Source organism: Plectropomus leopardus, chromosome 13 (assembly GCF_026936395.1).
Source record: "Plectropomus leopardus strain MGB_pleo_1.0 chromosome 13, ASM2693639v1, whole genome shotgun sequence".
In the NCBI taxonomy this organism is placed as follows: Eukaryota; Metazoa; Chordata; class Actinopteri; order Perciformes; family Serranidae; genus Plectropomus; species Plectropomus leopardus.
In genome coordinates, this window is record NC_142188.1 from 21,511,622 (window position 1) to 21,529,615 (window position 17,994).

Here is a 17,994-nt window from a genome sequence, read left to right on the forward strand (position 1 = left end):
CCAGCAGCTCTTGGTCTAAAGAACAGGAAAGACCTGCTGCTCATGAGCGTACATCCTGGTATGAAACCAATGCCAGCCCTAGCACATTCTGCGCCCTCTGCAAGCACCCTCATTTAAGTGGTTATGGATAATAAATGAATCAATGATCGACCTTCTTCTTTTTTCTTTTTTTTTTTGATGGCTCTTGCTTTTTCATTTTCTCTTTCTCTAATGCTTTTCAAACATTCCACTGCACCATCCACATTAATGCTCTATAGCATGTTTTGATGACTTGCTGATGAACACATTAAAGTTAATGATGATATCCCTACTACAGACTGACTGTGAGATCTTCTGATCATATTTCTCTTAATGTTCTAATTTGATTTTTTTTTTAAAAACTAATAATTGAATAATAAATACTTCAACCATTTTACAACCACCTGCACCTTTCTTGACAAAATTATCTTTTAAATTGTCAAACATTATATGTGTATTTTATAGCACAATTCAAACAGTATATACAGTATTTACAGTTTCTAAACCGGCCTTCAACAGACTTACAGTTAGAAAGTTATACAATTTTTATTTATCTGCCCTTATGACTTTGGTAAAATGATATAAAACAGGGTTTTGAAAAGGTGTTTATGGAATTTTGAAGCTAATAATGTATTGTTTTTTAAAATTTATTTTAACACTTATTTTAATAACTGAAGACACATATCCAGACACCATGTCAGCTTTTGTCTTTAGATACTGTGTGCATTCCATCAGATGAGGCATCACCATTGATGGCTAAATTAACTCTGAGCACTGAGCTATTGCTTGACTTTGAAATGAAGGCACAAACTCTCAACCTCACTATCAAAAGCCTTGTGATACTCTGACCATGGATCAGATACAGTACTTGACATTGAGGCATCACTCGACACATACGGTAAATCTCTACAAGGGTGAGAAATGAGACAAAGGTAGCAGAAAGTCGTACTTGTTAGATCTACTGTTCAGCTGAGGCTTTACTTCCTTCTCTCCGCCTTACATTAGGCCTTTGATTTCCAGGTAGTGGAGCGGAGGTGAGCAGGAATGAAAGCACAAAGGTGTGACAGACTATGAGCTGGATAAAAATCTTCGCAGCAAACAGATGGTTCCTCAAGAGAGTCCACACAACTGTCACAGCCCTTCATCAGATGCTCAAGCAGCTTTCTAATGTGATAATGTGTAATGTGTGATATGTTGCTGATCTCCATATGGAAATTCCTCATTTCACATGGCTGAGGTTTGCTCAAGGACACCTCAGCAGGATAGGCGCTTGCTAACACAATCTCACACATTAGACCATGCTCGGACTAAAAATAGCACCGTGTTAAAAAAAAAAAAGCAGCAGAAGCAAAACAAGGAGCTTTGTTGGTGTGGTGTTGCGAGAATAGGCGAGAGGATGTAATACAAGAGTCTTTTTTAAAGTCCCTGAAGATGTGGTTTCAACTTATTACTTTATTAAAATTCTCAATTGTTTAAAAAAACACAACTAAAAAAGCAACGATCAAATCTGTAAACACCATCAATAGATGTTATTTTTGTTGAAAGTTTAACAGTCAAAAAGTCATCTGGATGTGGTTTGGTGAGATGTGATTGACAGATTGTGATTCAGAAGTTGCACATTTTGGATTGGTGCACAATGACATCATCATCGGTAAGAAGACATCCACAAAAAAAAAAAAAAAAGATCTCTCTCATGTGAATTACCTAAGACTGTTCTAACTTTAGCATCAAATGGTGTATTTTCGATTTGTCACTTTTTTAAGAAGCTGAATGAGAAAATAATATTACTTGTAAGTAAAACAGTAAAACAGATCACATAGGATAGCACCACTGAATAGTTCTCATGGCGATAACCATCTCTTCCTCTGTGGTGAAAGCTGCAGGGTGAACAATAAAATTACCTATAAAAAGTCTAAGACTTGGGTGGGGCCGTGTATGGCCCACGAGACCATTTGATCCGGCCCGCCACGCAATTCTAAAAATAAACATATAAACTCAGAGGGGAAATGTCGACGGAAATTACTTTTCTGGGATAACACTGAGGGCCATGCATGTCCGAGTCAGGTTCAGGGTCAGTGAACACAACACGTGAGGTTACGTGCCATCGCGCGATAACATTGGGGATTGATTGACAAGTGATATATGTCATGGCGAGTGCCAAGAGAAGGAAGTTGGATGCAAAATGCCTCGTTTTCCAGGAAAAATGGACAATCGATTATTTTTTTGTCGAAGTAAAAAGCAAACCACTTTGCCAAGATTTTAGCGCCAGCAGTGACGAAAAAGGCTCGAGCGCCATGACAGCTCGAAACAGGCTAAACTGGAGGAGTTAAAAAGACAAATGCGTTTTGATCAAATGAAAAGGCTCTTCGTTGGAGTTGGACTGCACAACAAACAACTTTCACAAGACCACAAACTGACGGAGACAGTCAGGAGGACAAGTTTTGGGGTAAGTTAATTAATAGCTAGGAAGCTGAAACCTCATGCAAGAGTTTGTGAAGGAGTGTAATTCACCGTGATAACTGTGGTTTTGAATATTATCAAAATCTATAATCGATGTGTTCAGAAACTATGGCCCCGGAGGACTTCATAAAAATTGAAATGGCCCTTGATAAGGGAAAAAAAAGGTCCCCATCCCTAGTCTAAGAGCTATGTGTGCTTGTAGTCTACATAAGTAGTTTGCGGTGTGATGCCAGATAACTTTGCATTGCATTGCTGTAAGTAGAGCCTGGTTAAACTTGGTTAAAGTTATGCAGTACATGGGGCATTTAGTGCCACCCGATCTGTCCTTAATTACCAATGGCCTCTGGCACACACAAGTGAACATTATGGCCTATGTAGGCGAACACGACAATTGACGAGGGCGGTACTTTGGCAAAGGCGGAAAGTTTGTGCCAACTAATGATGAGTAAAATCCATGGATGCATTATAAGGAATCCATGGATGTATTTTAAGGAAGTCGGGTAAAATCGCACAGTAACTGCAGGTTTCTATCTGCAGCTGCCCCGCTCCACCCACATCCCGCCCCCAGCTCTCACCGGCCAATGGCAGCCTGGCCGACTGACACCAAGTTTGATTGTCTCAAAAACAGAAAGAAACAAACCGACTTCCTTATAATACACCCATCAAACAAACAAACAAACATGCATGAATGCGAGGATATGACAACGCTTAGCGTTACTGACTGAAAGTCTCTGTGTTTGATTGATAGTTGTATAGAGATATTAACAAATGGAGAGAGTCTGAAAAGGCCCTGGCTCGTTTATTCAACAAGCAATAATGTTTTGCTTCTTTTTGGAAGTGAGAGATAGTCAGCTGATTCAACAAACGGTGTTGAAGACTGGAAAATGTGTCAAGCATCCTTAGCGCCTATTAAAAACTTATTGGACATAAGTTTGGCCTTGTCAAACGCTGTGTACACACCTGAAAGGTAAGGTATGTCTGTCTCTAGTCGTTAATTTGCAGTCCACTCGGTCATATGTGTTTGATGCACACTAGACAATGGTCGGCTATTTTCAAAATTGGATGATTGACTGTCTTAAATAAGGCTACTGTAACCAAAATCAAAGTGTGCCACAAACAGTTTTTATCTGTATAATCTCAAATGTAAACACAGATGCAAAACAGTCATGTTTATCAGCTTTTTAATGGAAAATGGTGCAGATAAAGGAGTGCAACTGGGACAGCCACCTCTCCATTTGCAATGCACTATTCCAGCAATAACACAGAAACGCCAATATGCTGTGCTCATAAAGAAAAAGCAGTAAACAGCAAATGCCAATATAGCTTACACAGAAAGAAAAGTAATTCATTAATTAATCAGTTAAATAGATAAATAAATAAATAAATAAATAACAGTAAGAACAAATGCTAGCATGGCTTACATATAACGCAAATGGTCAGTGGAACTACTTTGTGCTCAAACTGTCAATGATATTAAAGTATGCATGGCACGTCATACAAATAACCAACTAGATCTCCATAATAGCACCGATAACCTGGTTCTGGAGTTCTGTACAGCAGAGTGATGACAGCACAGAGCTTCTTTTTAATTTTTTAAAAAAAAATAATACTATTTCAGCACTTCAAACTCAATAATGCTATTGCAAATCTACAAGACTAAGCTAACGGTAGCACTGCAGAACTGCTTTTATAATTATGTGCATCAGGTGTGACAATCAGTGGATTGTAACTTCAGGCCCAGATGATCTTGGATGTGAAAAAGAATTCAGACTCAGTTTTGAAAACATCAAGGATGTATATAGCGTCAAGGTGCTGTTTGGAGCAGCCTCATTCTTACCTGATTTCAAACAAAATACTCACCTTGGTAGAGTAGGTGGAGGTCTGGGCCTGACAAATCTTACAAGCAGATCTAAATAATTGAATGGATGGATAGGGTTTTAAGGAAATCACACACAGAGACACGTCACCTGCAGCTCCTCTGATGGTTTGTCCAGTGGTGTATTTAGCTGCTAAACACAGATTTGCGTACTGGTTGTATGAAAGTCTGTTTCGTTAAACTGTTAATTAGCATGATGGTAAGCTTGTGAGTTATGTTGTGGCATTTTAATGGATTTGATCAGCTTTTGCTTTCGTAGTGCTCTTGCTTTTCTTCATTAAGTTTGCACTGGTTTCCATCTTAAAGGGATACTTCTGATGCACCTGTTCCCCTCCCTCTCTCTCTCAAATCCTGCCCGAAATCCAATCGAACAGGTTGTGCTGATCAAAACTGATTCTTTTACTGCACTATCTATTTTTTGCCTTGAGTGTTTTCAGAAACATAATTTAGCTTACCGTTTAATCGTAACACGAGATTACCGGTTTTCTACATTTGAAGAAAAGCGTCCTTTTTCTCTGTTTTCTTTGGTCACGTAGCACCAGTTTCAAAAGTATGCATCTTTCTACTGCAGAGACTGAAGACTCTTATTATTGGTGACATATTTCTTCAGTAGGCTATTGATCTACTGTCAGCTGATTTTGGCATGTTGGCCGTGTTCTAAACCATGTCCAAAAACTGGATTCCCCCCTCAGAGCACATATTGTACGTTAGGTAAGACAATGCTCTGTCAGAAGGAGAGTAGAATAAGCTCATTACGTTAAAACCGAGTGTGATAGAAAGTGGAAGAAAGGTGGGTCGTTTGATGCAATTGTGAACATCAGTGGGCAAAACATTATTTTTTTAGTATAACCTTACTGGTATTTTAGAGCTCATTTTACCAACCACAACATATTGCCAACCTTAGGGGATTGCTTGACTATGCAAATGGGGTCACAGAAACAATATTAAGACCAAAATTAATACATTTAATAACTACTTTGACTGTGGTGGTCAAAGCCTTATGATTTAATTATTGCACAATAGGAGTGCTTGTTATGCACAATGAGCACAAGAGAGACATCAACATATTTAAGCCTAATAATCCTCAAACGTCATTAAAAACCTAATTACGCATATTCCCTCAAACAAAGTGAAATCATGAGAGGAAAATGAACATGTAACACATGAAAATACAACGCTTCGAAAGGGTATAGTCATATCTTTCACAATTTTGTAAATATAATGGACAGGTAAACCATATGGGATCTGATGTCTGATATTTGGGATCTGACCACAGACCACAGAAAAGGTTCAAGTTGAAAAAAAAACAAAGGAGGGAAAGTTGTTGCTTCTGCCGCCTGCAGGAGTCCATTTGACCTAATTCACACCTTGATGTCACATGAGAGTCACTGAGGTCACACATGAGTTGTACAGGTCACATGTCAAGTCATTTTAGCAATGTCAGATTTCAGATGACTTAAAGTGTGAATTGTTGCGAGATTAGCTGAGAAACGATGTCAGGACAGACAGTAGCTGATAAGTGTTTTATTGCAGATCCACCACCATCCCGACTCTCCCACTGTTCAAGGACAGTTATTCTACTGTAGTTTTACACATACTGTAGAGTATACAGAAGCTGAAGAATGCTTAGGATACTCTTGTGTTTACATGGCCACATATAGAATAACTTTATGTTATTCATGGTGTTGTCCATTGTGTTTATATTTTCCATTTAGTGTTACCCTTCTTGGATTTCTATCTTGACCTCCACATACGGTGTTGTAACCACAGACTGAGGTTCCCTAGACGTAGTTCAGAGCTGTCGTCTGTCATCTCCTTCCGCTACGAGGCAGTGTTGTGGAGTGTACGATGTGAGACTCCAGCTAACCCACAGTGCTGTTGAAATTAGCCTTGTACTTCAAACAGGTGCGATTTAGGAAGGGTCGAGCAGGAAAAATACGTGATCTGGGCTGAGCTACATTCTGCTGCTTGGTGTGTTGTGCTGTGACGACCGTGTTTTTCGTGGTGTACTTCCTCAGCAGTTTACACGTAATGCATTATATGTGATAGTGCCTGGTGTATGTCATGTGACATGATAGGACATATTGTTTCTATTTGTGTCCAACTCTGACCTTCAAACATGTTTAATGAAATGGTGCAGTCTTCTCCAGTTGTTGTGATCAACTTCCAACAGATGCTGCTATTATGGGATTTTTCTGCACTGTGCATTACTTAGTAGTCCACTGGCAGGATGTGATATTCTCGTCCTTGTTAATCAATGTCAGGGCCTTGACTGGTTGGATTTCAAAGGCGTGATTTTGTATTGAAAAAGGCTGTTGAGAGCTGGGCGATAAATGACCTTGACTTGAGCATTTTTACTCTATGGACAGATCTAACAGCATATCACACAGCAGAAATAACAACAACAGCCAGTCACTCTGCTGTTTTAGGCTTGGACGTCCAACCAGAAAGCATCGTTTGAGTACCCATGAAGAGACCTCTAGAATCGAGCGTAAAATGAGTGGAACTGGTGAGGGGCACCAAAGTGGCGGTGAAAGTGAACTTGTATTATCCTCTAGAGATGAGGAAATTGATGACAAAAAAGGCAAAACTCTGTCAATTGGCAGTGGTTTGGATTGCTTAAAAGCAATGACTTTTAGATTAGACTTGTCTGCAAAATATGTCTATGGTTGTTGCCTACCAAGGGGCAAATGAAAGTGATGCAGAATTGCCAAAAAGTGCACTTCTTCTAATGCCCACTTAAGGCTGGTTTCAGAAGCAATTCACTCTCTCAGACTGCCATGTTAAAACGCCCAGCATTACAGCAGAATAAACATGTTTACAGCCTGATATAAATGATAGTTTTGGTCTCTATAGCTCATTTCAGCATTCATGACAACTCTACAGGGTGATGTCTTTTTATATAACTCACCTGTTTACATTTTATTAAGGCATAAAGTTGTGCACATTAAGAGCGGGGCCGCCTTGAGTGACAGGTTGTTTCCGAGGTGTCGCTTCAGTCTCTTCAGATCCACCTCTCGCTCCTCCACAGTTCCACCCTCTTGTCCACTTCTGGCTTCAAAACCCAAAATGGCAGTGTCCAAAATGTGTAATTCAAGACTTCAAAACAGCAGTCCAAAAACCAATATGTATTGTCATGGTAGCATTATTTTTGCAGTCTGTGGTGCCAACCAAGAGTGACACGATAACAAATCTTTTCACCTCAGAGGGTAACATCCCAGTGACCAGACCGAGAGTATGAAAATACAGGCCCATAGTTGTTATTCCACAGGTTTAATTAGCACTCTCACTGGGCTGTAACATATACATAATGACGGCTTTGTTTGCAATTTGCGCTTTTTTTACTCAGAACTAGGCTTGGGCGGTATCATGGTATGATGGTGTCTCAGGGTATTATAAAACCCAATGGCATGTTTTTCAACTCTGTTATAAATACAGGCTGTCCTCTTTCTATTAAAGTCATTGTAATGCACAGCACGCACCACCAGACCACAGTCTTCGGTGTCTACTGGTGGAACAGGCAGCTGAGCTGAGAGGCGCTACAGCTTCTAGTGGTGGAGGGATAAGTGACAGGACTGTTAACAGCCAGCATCTAGCAACAGCAGAAAGAGACATCGGGGAATAACGACATGTTTTTTACATCTAACTTGGTGAATTATGGATTTATTTTGACCAAAGTCAGCTGGTGATTGTTGAAACAGTAGATTTACTACCTGGATTACCAGCAAAAGTAACCAAGACAGTTTGGATGATTTTAATTTTGTTTCTGTTGAGTTTGTAGCTCTGCACACTAATATCATCAAATTAAAAGGAAGTTTGAAGGTATGAAAAATCAGATACCACCCAAGCCTAATCTTAAGATCTAAAACCTTTTTTTTTTAAAAAAAAAACCCAAAAAACTTACAGTACAACTTAAGTACAACTGTTTTTTCTTTAGCAATTGTACTTAAATGTGCGAGGACTTTTTTACCTTTTGTCTTTGTTGTACCTCTACAAACATTTGAGATGTTTGCTGCCAAAGGAATCTGATGTAACCAGTAGTTGTTTTTTTAGTTTTTTTTTTTTTAGTTTTTTTTTTACATTATTTTAATAGGTTACTGGGCAAATTAATTTGTATTGTTTTTTAAGTCAGACAAAGCATGTTGGCATATTAAATGTTTACAGTATGTTTCTAATTTGTGTTCATAAACTACATGCTAAAGTTTAACAAATGGCCCCCCTTTCCTTTCCTGAGGTTAAAGTCATTATCCGGATACTCTTCAGAATGGCAGCATTATCAAAATATATAGTGATAAATATTGATATTAATCAGTATTTGGGAAAAAAAAAGGATTGCTGTCATATTTAATTGCCATATTGCCCAATCCTATAGCTGAGACCTCATTCTGCTTCTGCTATGTTATTGTTACAGAGAGCTGATCCTGGAGCTTTGTTCTGATTTGCCGCTGCCGCATTTAACTTCTTGGCCACCAGTTCTCTTACTGTCAGGGTAAGTTACCGACCTGAGCAGTTAGTTTCCCACTTTTCTTGATGTCTGCCGGCGTCACACTGTTGTCCTTCCACCTCTGGGTTTACTCTCTGCCCTCTCAGTTTTACTGGGCCGTGACGGTAGTGTTTGTTGTTTGTCTCTCCTGCTCTGTTGGGCGACACGTAAGTGTGCATGGACAGTGGAACTTGAAAATCTCTGTGATCCCGGCGGGGATATTTAATTGTCTGGATTAACCAGTCATTGCTGTGCTTAAGGGCACTATTTTCAGGGTGTTCACCCCAAACTGTTTAGCAGCGTTTCAACACTCATCCAGCACACAGGATATTTAAAACATATTTGTGGACCATTTCAGAGACAACAGAAGAGTTGCACTCTGTTTGCACTATTTTCTGAAATAATCAGAAAATCAATTTTTTAAAGCTTGGGTAAAGCTGCTAAAAAAAACAACAGAAAAGAACACAAAACAGCTGCACTCTTAAAGTGAATAACACACCTGACAGCAGGGGGGAAAGAATATTATGTTCTCCCTTTGTAACACTGTATTTTTAAATGTTATCAGCATATTCTTTTCTTTAACTACAAAAAGCAAAGCTCTCCACTGACAATAAATACTGTCTTGTCCTTCTTTAACTTACAGTGTACCTACAAGACAGTACAACTAGAGAGTGTATGTCAGAGTGTTTCAAAGCCGAGCAGATCATACTTAATATATGTTCTGCCTCTGGGATGTTGGGAGGGAGCAACTCATGCCATCACATTGGAGGGAGTCTTAAATAAAATGTTGAAGGCTTTTTTTGCATTTCTGGAACACTTTCAGACTGGGGAGACTTTCCTGAAAAGTGAGGGAGAAGTTTGTTTACACTCATAATTTCCTAAAATGTGTATCCGGAAGGCCTAAAATAGGTTGAATGCATTTTTAACCTTGAAACATCAACAAAGCCTTTTTTTTTCTTTTTTGGATATCAGATAATGGACCCAGACAGTTGTTACATTTTGATCGCATTCAAGTGCCTTAATGATATATTTTTAATGCTGTTTGCCTTAATTTGCTCTCAGTGGGTCGATTGTGCACTTTTGTTCTTTTTCAGTTGCCAGCAGCTCACTCAAGCCTTTTTTTTCCTCTCCTGGGGTACACTGTATATGCTGTACACAAAACTCAGGGAATAATGAAATAACAATAACAAGCTCACGGCTTTATTTCAGCACACATCGTCAATGCCAATAGACGGAAACTCATAGGGTGGGGAGGTATTTTTAGCACCATGCTTATCCTTCCCTCTCATCCTTCCTCCCCTGCATCTCTCACTCTCACACACAATGTCTTTGTCCCTGTCTTTTGCATTCATCATATGCCATTTCCCTTCTCTCACTGAGGCTCTTTGCTTCTATCTCAGCTGGGTACCAGACGTCCCTTTAATTCGACACACTAATGTAATTCGCCTTCTCTATAATCATCCATTTTCCTGTTTTCATGCCCTCTCCCCGAACTTGAGACACGTCTTGTGGATTCTATTTCACAGCAGTACACCAGACTACATCAGTTTCCATTTCATTTATTCAGTATTTGTTTAGAAGCCTCACGCTGGCCTGCTATGAATCAACATTGTTTAATAGAAGCTCCTCTCGCTGACCAGGTTAAAGTAGATATAATTACGCTCTGATCTGAAAGTACAATTTAACATTAATGTTCTGAATCAAATGAAAATGAATCGGAGTTCATGCGCCGTAAACGTTACAAGATTACCTAGGTGCATTCATCTCGCAGCCACACAATCTAAAAACGGTGTGCTCACGCAGAACGTTTGCTGCATCTGTAAGCAGCCATTTAGTGAGGCCGCTGAACCACTAAACATTTAGCTATCTGTGATGCTTGGTTAAAGTTGTTTTTTTTTTTTTTTAAGGTGCAAAAAAATTATTGCGCTGGCACATGTTCTGATTTTTAAATTTTTGAAATTGCAGCTGTTCTTTTACACTAATTGCTAAATAATTTCATGGTGATTGGAGTTGTTGCTCATTTCCTGCCTAACTGCTTTGCGCCGCTGAAAATCACTGTCCAGTTTTATTACATTAAGTGATAACTTGTGGTGTTTCGTCATCTTTTTTATTTCTGTTTCATAGTAAATTTCCTCAAATTATTGCAGCTTGAATATTATGACCTTTTTCCGAGGAAAGATGGAGGAGGAAATTTGAAGCCACTTAAAAGGTTCACTGTATAGGATTTAGGGGGATATGCTATATCGGCAGTATGGAATATAATACAGTAAGTGTGTTTTTCTTTTTCCTGAAAAAAGGAGCCCTTGTGCTTTTGTTACCTTAGAATGAGCATTTCATTTCACATTTACATAGGGATCAGGTCCTCGTCTATGGAGATCAGCGTGTTACACTGCCATGATTCTACTGTGGCCCAGAGAGGACAAACCAAACACTGACTTTAGGTGGGGCCAGATGTGATTTGCGTCGGTCACAGTAGGTAGAAGCTCCTTTGTGACGAAATCGTCAAATAAACACAAGTTTGTTAACATGAAATTGGCAAATTCAGTATTTTTACCTGTTCAAATCACCAAGTTCATTCTTTTTGGTGAGAAATAGACCTCTGTGGATAATTCAGCTCCTGTTAAAAACCTCCTGAACTGCTGGATCTTAAGTTATTAGAGCAAAAAGATAAGCACTCATTAGCAGGTGCTGGGCGAGCAGTCCTGTCTCCAGCATGCCAGTCAGCCGCGGAAAACACTAATTTATATCATGAAAGCTTCAACATTTTTGCCATTTTAAAATACCTGGGGTCTTTGTTTTTTGAGAGGAGGAGACCTTTGCAGATAATTTGGCTTCAGATAAAAACCTCCTTGACATCTGGATCACAAAAACAGTGAGCATACTTTAGCAGGTGCAAGGCAAGCAGTTGTCTACGACGAGCAAAACAGCAGCAGATATTTACTGTGAATTGGCTTTGTTTAGTGTTCTTACTAGTTAAAATCACATGGTATGTTTGTTTTAAAGAAAAAGAAATCTTTGTGGATGATATGGCTTCCTGTAAAAGCATCCTGAACACTAGAGGAATTCTAACCGGGAGACATATCAGGTGCTTGTGATGCTCGCTGCTAGTTGCCACTAAATCCCCCTAAATCACACCCACTGTTCCTTGAAGGCATCTCGTTTTTGTGTGGAAGTTGGATTGACTGGGGACAGATAAAAGTCCCATCCCAAAGTGACCTCAGAGAAACTTGGGTTGGGTATTGGATATTTCTAGTCAGGAAAAAGTAGAGATCAGACGAACCGAGCATTGCTGTAAGACACAAACATTTGCTCCCAAAGGCACACGAGAAATTGAAACTGAACACAATTCCTCTGAAAGTGTAAAATAAATAAATAAATAAATGCGTTTGCAGCCAGATATCTTTGCTCTGATGCAGTTTTGCAGAATGAATGAGACAGAATGATGTCTCCAAACTATTCCCAAAATATCCTGAATTATGACGCACGCCTGCTTGTAGGTACAGCCCTTTAACAATACAGTGCAGAGATGGAAAAGCACAAAATGAGCTAAAGCCTTTCCTCAAGAGGAGAAAGGGTCATTTTCTGCTATGGTGGTATTTTGGATTAAAATCATTCCTGATTTGCTAACAATTATTGTTCAGCATGCTTGTTTGGCATTTACCATTTTGTAAATGGTGCTGCATAAAGCTTTTATTTGCTTATCATTTTGCATTCCTCAGACGTCTGAAACCTCAGATCATCATGTGACATAAAGACTGGGTTTCGGGTTGTTGCATTATATTATCATGCATTAACACTAACCGAAACAAAATGACATCCCACTCCTATATGGTAAAAATAAGATGGAAATGAGAGACAGGTACTGGTAAAAATAAATCACAGAATAGCAATTACAAAGCAAGCCTTTTTTATGTTATGTAGCACCTTTAAAAGTAAAACAAGGTTATTCTACACGATTCCCTCTCTGAGGAAAGATTATTTCCCAAGAACATAACACTTTTAACACATTTTAAGCTCAGTGCGAAGAGAATAAATGAAGCATTGTGAGTCAGAATTCCTGGCAATCTCCGCGCCGCCTCCGTCCTGTCAGCATTGAGCCCCGTGTGGAGGGGTTAAGGTTGGAGCTCCAGGCCAAACCCAGCAGTCAAGAGCCCGCCCTCAGGAGAGGGAGTCAACATGGCAAGGGCACCAAACACATTCAGGATGCATAGGTGCCATTTATCATGGTTGACAACTGCACCTCTCAGTGCCATTTGGGTTTATTACCGGTACATTTCTCCCCACATAATGATGTTTTCCTTAGCACTTGTCCTTTGAGACCAGCTTCAATGAAAAACTGCAGTGGAAACATCAAGGTGATAGTTTTTCCTTCATTTTTTTCCTCTTTAATACGAAGTTTGCTTCATATGAATTCTAAGGACATGGAAATAAAACAAAGAGGGAGTGAGTGGAGTTTCTCACTATAGCTACAAGTTTGAGGGCATACAGTACCTGAGGATTTAGGCTGCATATCAGCAACCAAGCAGCAGGGACTTAATACCTGCACACATTGGTATTCAGACCCCATTCGTATTTGGGGAATCAAATCCTTTGAGGTAGATGCACAACAAGGTTTGAGTTTCCCCAAATAGATATGTGCTGAAAAATGCTCAGGAACTTTGATCCGTAATAGCTGCTTTGGTACTGGGAAAAAAAACCAAACATGGAATAACTCCCAGCACTTATCATGACTTACTGAGGATGTTTGATGATAAGGTATCATAAAATATCAGTTTCATCAAACATCATATATATATATATATATATATATATATATATATATATATATATATATATATATATATATATATATATATATATATATATATATATATATATATATATATATATATATATATATAGAGAGAGAGAGAGAGAGAGAGAGAGAGAGAGAGAGAGAGATAGATATATAATTTTAAACAAAATCCCTGCAATTCTACATCACCTGCAGTAGTCTATATAAGTTACACTGAGGAGGTGAAATCAAAGTAAGGCAGTTTGGCAGTCCGTATTCAGGCATGTTTCATAAAAACAAAACAATAACTATTTGTGTGCATTTTCAGTATGAACTCTCCAATCAGCTGCTGCATGTTGGATGTTCAGTAAAACATAGGACACACACAGAGTGACAGTGTTTTTGGGAGGGTCAAATTTCCAACTTTTGTATATTGGGGCGCTCGTGACCCCTGGTCCCCTGTGGAGATTACGCATATGGTTGAGGGGCACTGAACTGGGAGAAATATGGGAAAAATGTGATGCCGGGAGGACACTGTGAGAGGGTAGTGTAAAACGGGAGTCGTCCGGCAAAACTGGGGGGGTCGGCAGGTATTCCCTCGAGCTGGAGCCAAGTATTTGCTCCCTGAACCTCAGTTAGTTGGGTCCTTCCCGATATAGCCTAAAAATATTGTAATATCATTTTAAAGCCATATCGCCCAGCACTAGTACAAGTAAAAAAGTAGCTTGATGAATGTTCTCTGTTGTAATCTCCTCTTTGTCCAACTCAAAACCAGTCTTCCTTCATGAAAGTGACCCAGTGCGAAAAAAAGTAATGTCCTGTTAGTGTCTGTTCAAGCCCAACAAAATGTAGCAAAACGTTTATATAAACAGAAATGTGGTGGGTTGAACACCCTGTTGTTTAATGCAGGTGAACTTCCTTTTAATACAGCAGGATCTTATTCAGTTCAGTTCAGAGGGGTTAATTTGTATGGGTAGCATACGTGTGCAAGTGTGAAATGTTAACATAACATGCTTTTGCTAATTGGGTAACACATCTGACACACCCACAACATGGCAGAAAACAAAGCCCAGAGCCTGTTCTATACCATTTTGTACCATTTTAGGGAAACGTGTCATGCAATCCAGAAACCGTGGCAAACAGTGAAAAATGTGAGATTGAACATGCCCCATAACAATTTGAACTAGTAGTTGGCAATAAGTTACAGCAGGAGTGAGAGAGAGATACTTCGACTTTAACAGTTTTTGGCTCGACTGCCTCATGTGGTTGCAGCGCTACATGGGGTTTTCCTTGAGTGAGTGAGTGAGGGAGTGAGTGAGTGAGTGAGTGAGTGAGTGAGGGAGTGAGTGAGTGAGTGAGCGAGGGAGTGAGTGAGGGAGTGAGTGAGGGAGTGAGTGAGGGAGTGAGTGAGGGAGTGAGTGAGTGAGTGAGGGAGTGAGTGAGGGAGTGAGTGAGTGAGTGAGGGAGTGAGTGAGGGAGTGAGTGAGTGAGTGAGTGAGGGAGGGAGTGAGTGAGGGAGTGAGTGATGGAGTGAGTGAGGGAGTGAGTGAGTGAGTGAGTGAGTGAGGGAGGGAGTGAGTGAGGGAGTGAGTGAGTGAGTGAGGGAGTGAGTTGGCACCATTGGTTAGTGTGACTGAAATGTGACGCAGCTGTTTCCCTACTGGCTGTTCTTTCAAAGTAAATAAGCGCGGAAACAATGGACACACTAACAGAAGCTGATGGTCCTTTATTATTGTCACATTATTCTTCATTTTCTGTAAGCAGTGTAACATGGCAGCATGGTTGAAAAATGGCAAGATAGACAGCTAACGAAGCCGTTCGTGGTCGTTCTGTCAGTTTTTGATGGAGAAGAGTGAAAGGATCCCCTCATCAGTTTGTTTGAAGAACAGCCGTTTCTGTAACACACAAGCCTGCATTTATTTAAATGTTATTAACTGATATGGTGTCACAGTGTCTGAACGGGTGGCGCTGCCGTTATGAAGAAAAGAAGAAAATCAGACACTGATTGAAACTGCAGTGAATATTACATGTTACAGTGCTGGACTGTGTGCCGCCCCAAAATCCAGAATTTTTCGTTTGATAATCAGCAGCAAAAAGACGATTCACAAACTATCAGTATCCTCGGAGCTTGGCTCTGACTGGGCTGCAGGCAGCACAGTCTCTGCCGGTCAAACAGGGACGTTAATCCCGGGGTCCGACCGGAGCTGAGGGAGGATGTGTTTATGATGTACAGCTCAAGAGAAAGCAGCTCCCCTCCGCTGTGTGACTGTGTCTAACGTTAAGTGTATAGTTCTGCATTTTAACATATATTTCAGGGTTGCCAACTCTCACGCACCTGGTGTGTGACACAAGCTTTCACCGTCAGTCTCATGACACTAAGCAAATCTCGTGCCAAAACACTGCGACAGCAGAAGTGTTAAACAATTATATAATGCAGTGAACGACTTTGACTTTAGAATACAGCTGATTATTTGACAACTGAGCAGTGTTTCATTATTGCGGTTCAAACAGCTGATGGTTCGACAGCAGCACAGTGAGAGAGAGAGACAGACAGACAGAGCGGAGCAGCTCCTCACAGCACCAAAGTGTCTGAATGAACCAACAGCCAAATATTCAGCAGTGGAAAGTTAGACTTCTAATGTCTGCTTTCTTTTAGTTTCAGGTTTAGTCAGACTTTGGATTGAAATATTTAGAAACACCAGAGCACATCGCATTGGTCTCATCCAGCTGCTCGCGCTGAGCTCTCATTATTATTACCAGGGGCAGATGTAGGGATTTTGGGGCCTTGGGCCACAGACACATTGCAGTATTTTCAACCTTCCTCTTACTTCAATATAAAATGTCCCTTAAATATGTCATCAGTTTACTCAGTGATAGTAAAGAAGTCCCTGAAGGAAAAAGGTCAGGAACCACTGTACGCGGTCCAGCCATATACTAGGTTTTAATCTATCTTGTTTGAAGGTTAATAGTAAGAACCTTCTAACAATTAAATACATATTTTTCTTCTGGTGAAATTATGTTGTCAAAGTCTTTGCACGCCCACCATCCTTTTCTCAAAGCCTATGAGGTACATGAATGTAGTGTTTTGTTACCTGAAGGGAAAGACGCTGAACATAATCATTACATCGCCACAATAACAAAATTAAGAAACCAATTTAGTAACATAAACATTGACAGGGTTGCACAAGTTGATGTTGCTTTTGTTTGCCCAGAGTTATCCATATCATGGATAGCTGTTTTTTTCTTTTTTTTTAACAGTGTTGCATTCAAAAGTGTCCACCAGTATTTTGATGCACTCCCTGAAAACTGTCGGACAGATCACAGGAAACAAAACAGTCAACAAGCTTTCAGACAGAAACGGAAATCTGACCACTGAGGATCTTGATCGACAGACTGTGCAGACAGATACTTACTAAAGTGACGACTCCTTGCAAAACAATATTGATACAGAGCAAAGTGTTGTGGTGATGAAGTAATGGAGAAACTAAACAATCTTTTTTCTACAAACACCTTTCAATAAGCCAGCAAGTGATGAATTCATTCTCACTTAAGATTTCATGTAAAACCCTCCACAAATTATTGATTAAAAACCACAAACGATCAGTGACACAACAAAATTTACTCAGCAGGCTTTAAACAAACTATCAGCATACATCATTTATAGTAGCCCGAAGCTATGGTTTGCTCCCAAAACTAGAAAAGCTGATGTTAAGGAAATGTGTAATACAGACATATTAGTTACTGTTGATCAGACTGCATGTGTTAACCCTTTGAAACATGGAGTGACATCACTTTTCTTGTGCTGCTTTCACACTCCTATCACAAGTATTTAAACCTTTGAACCTGAGGCAAAGTGGTGCAATTCCTTTAAGTCTACATGGGGGACAAGGCAGTAAGCAACTTGGTAGGAAAGGTTTTCACAAAATGCAAGAAATTAGTAGATTTAGACAATTATTTTTGAAAAGCTAGGCAAAGGTCTCAGAACCGTTTCCTTGGTTCTTTTTTCGTCTTCTTCTTTTTACTAATTTTCAGGTAATTTTCTTTCAACTTTTCGCTATTTTCTTGTTAATTTTTGGTCAATTTCTTCTTTTGTTGCTTATTGGCTTCTTTCCATGTTTTTGAAAGAAATCGGGTTTAACTGTAAAATTATTTTAGTAGTAATAATTATTTTTTGTATTAATTTCTGCTCAGAAAAGAACACACACACACACACACACACACACACACACACACACATAAAACAAGTTGCACACCTCAATCTAATGTAAGTATGCCATTATTAGTATAAATGGTTATTTAAATCATGCCTATTTTTCAAGCTTTCCAAGTGTCAGAATAAAATAAGCTGAGAATTCGAAGGCTGCACTCGTCCAAGTTAAACAA

The 17,994-nt window shown here is 39.5% G+C and overlaps 1 long non-coding RNA gene across 2 annotated transcripts in view; it reads left to right on the forward strand.

Annotated features, from left to right (window-relative positions):
* Positions 1-2,161: 2,161 nt before the first annotated feature.
* LOC148187703 (uncharacterized) overlaps positions 2,162-17,994 on the forward strand; it is a 122,025-nt gene continuing 106,192 nt past the window's right edge. For both annotated transcript variants that reach the window (XR_015778551.1, XR_015778552.1), the window contains exons 1-2: positions 2,162-2,464; positions 8,766-8,843. This is a non-coding gene — a long non-coding RNA (uncharacterized LOC148187703). The remainder of the gene's footprint in view (positions 2,465-8,765; positions 8,844-17,994) is intronic.